Raw genomic sequence first — 2,708 nt, 5'->3', positions numbered from 1 at the left:
GAGATGGCTCCTCGCGCCCCCGGAGCAAAGATGAGCCCCGCCTACCTTCAGATCATAAAGGAGATAGACCACGATTGCTATTAGCTGGTTTTCCTGCACTGCAATTGATAATCAGGAAACTTGCCATTGGCCGGAAGACTATCACACGGGGACCTCTGACTGCAAAAGAGACTGAGAAATGAGCGGGCACATAGAGAGAACACGCAGGGTTTTCTTGGCATAGAAGGGAATGGAGTGTAGGCAGCTGACTTTGCTAAACAGGCATCAGTAACATTTTATCAACTTCATGGTTGACGTGCCCGTCACCTCTATCACTTGTCTTCACTTAAAAAATGTGTTTACCCCAGAAAGCATGCTTTCCACATGCAAAGAGCAGGCACTCCATCTGTGTTTATAAATTATGCATGTATAATAACTAAATATGTAATTAATGTTAAAATCTTACAGAAAAGACAAATTTTGAAATGGATTTTTAAAGTGATTAAACAACATTTCTTAAAAGTATATTTTTATTCTCTTCATTCTCAGTGCTAAAACAAAAATTATTCATAATCTTTTGGGTGCTTTTTTAAAAAAGCATATCTTACTGTATAAAACCTGTAGTTAATATCTCCAGGCACAGTATATAATCATTCAGAGAAATGTGTTGTTAATAGCGGGCAGGGGTCCATATTTAGCTTGTTTTCCTGATGAATTTCTCTAACTCTCTCAGTCTCTTTCTCTCTCTCCCTTTTCCGTTGCCTCTGATTAGCTGTCAGGGTTTTTAACCTGAGAGGAGAGAGTTCGTACTTGGAGGAGAAGCGGCATCAAATCTGTTGTTTTCTGGCCTGCTCAGGCTTACATGTCACACTGTCTTTCTCTGCAGGAATTGTTCAGCTGTGTGTCCTTGTTAAAGTTCGTGTAATTAGCAGGATAATATAAAGTTGCAAACCTACCGTACCCACTGCAGATAACCACACTGCGCTGTGCTGGACAAACTGCAGGAGGAACCAGCACCATTACAAATCCCCTCCCCATCCTCAGCACATTCCACCAGGTGACAAGCCCTCATTTCTGTGGGTTGCTCATGCGAACCCACCGGAGCCAGGTGGGATTCTGGGCACCAATACTGACCCACCTATTAAATGCAGTGGAGCTTAATTTCCTAAGTCCTGATAACTACTAGGTAAGAATCAACAGAAGTAGCAATTCGGACCCATTTTCTTACACTCCAGCGTCACTGTGCAAGGCTGTGCATTTTCTCACTTTGGAGACCATTGGCCTCTTAGACTTTGAGGTTCTTGTGGACAAAGTCTATGTGGTGCTTGTCTCTGAATTCCCAGTGGCTGGGGCTGTTCTGGCATCAAGTTGCCAGCTCAGTGTTTGCAGAATGAATGAATGAACAGGAGCAGCCCAGGAATAGAGGGCCCCAAGCTCTATGATGGGGCTCAGGGGTGAAATTCAGAGCCTGGGCAGACCGTCAGATTCAGGAATGTGCTTCTCCAAAACCCACTTCGTTGGTTCCTGCCTAGTCTTTTCATCTGTAAGCAGAGAATCATAATAATAACATGTTCACACTTGTTGTCCACAGGTGTTCATGAGACGATGCAAGAAAGAATGAGTGAGGGACTTCCCTGGTGACCCAGTGGTTAAAACTTTGCAGGGGGTGAGGGTTTGATCCCTGGTTAGGGAGGTAAGATCCCATATGCCTCTCCACCGAAAAATTGAATGTGAAACAGAAGCAATATTGTAACAAATTCAATAAAGTCTTTTAAAATGTGTGTGTGTGTGTGTGTGTTAGTCACTCAGTTGTGTCTGACTCTTTGCAAGTCCATGGATTGTAGTCCATCAGGCTCCTCTGTCCCTGGAATTCTCCAGGCAAGAATACTAGAGTAGGTTGCTATGCCCTTCTCCAGGGGCTCTTCCCATCCCAGGGCTTGAACCCAGGTCTCCTGCATTGCAGGCAGATTCTTTGAGCTACCTGGGTAGACTGTTTGAGCTACGGGGGTCATTTTTAATGGTCCACATCAAAATAAGTAAATAAAATCTTTAAAAAATAAAAAAGAAAGAAAGAACGAGCGAGACCCTTTCAGGGCCTGACACCATAGCTGGTCAGCCAGTGTTTGCTCCTTCTTCTGGAAGAAGAAGATAAGACAGAGTGGCAAAGCCAGTGCCTGGAGGCCACTGGGGTGTCTGTGTCGGTTTTCCTATTGCTGCTATAGCAACATACAATTACTATTTCACTGTTCTGGAAGTCGGAAGTCCCCTGTGGATCTCACTGGGCTAAAGTGAAGGTTTTGGCGGAACTGGCTCCTGGAGGATCCCAGGGAGACTCAGTCCTTTGGCTTTTCCAGCTTCTAGAGACCACCTGAGTACCTTGCCTTATAGCCCTGTCCTCACCTTCAAAGTGAGCACTGCATCACTCCAACCTCTACTTCTGTTGTGACATTGTCTTTTTCCTGATGAATGCTCTTGCTTCCCACTTGAAAGAACTCTTGTGATGATACTGGGCCCACCCTGATAATCCAGGATAACTCCTGGAGTTATCCTATGCACTTACTAGTGTAGTACCTTGTGCAAGTCGCCTCAGTTTCTTCATTTGTAAAGTGGGAATAGTAACAATACCTAACTTTAAGGGTTATCCTGGAGTTATCCTGAGGATCTCAAGATCCTCAGTTTAATCATGTCTGCATAGTCCCCTTTGCCATTCATAGTTCTCAGGGATTAGA

This window comes from Bos indicus x Bos taurus, chromosome 6 (assembly GCF_003369695.1).
Source record: "Bos indicus x Bos taurus breed Angus x Brahman F1 hybrid chromosome 6, Bos_hybrid_MaternalHap_v2.0, whole genome shotgun sequence".
Classification (NCBI taxonomy): Eukaryota; Metazoa; Chordata; class Mammalia; order Artiodactyla; family Bovidae; genus Bos; species Bos indicus x Bos taurus.
The sequence above is the reverse complement of the archived record's forward strand: the minus strand, read 5'-3'. Positions refer to the sequence as shown.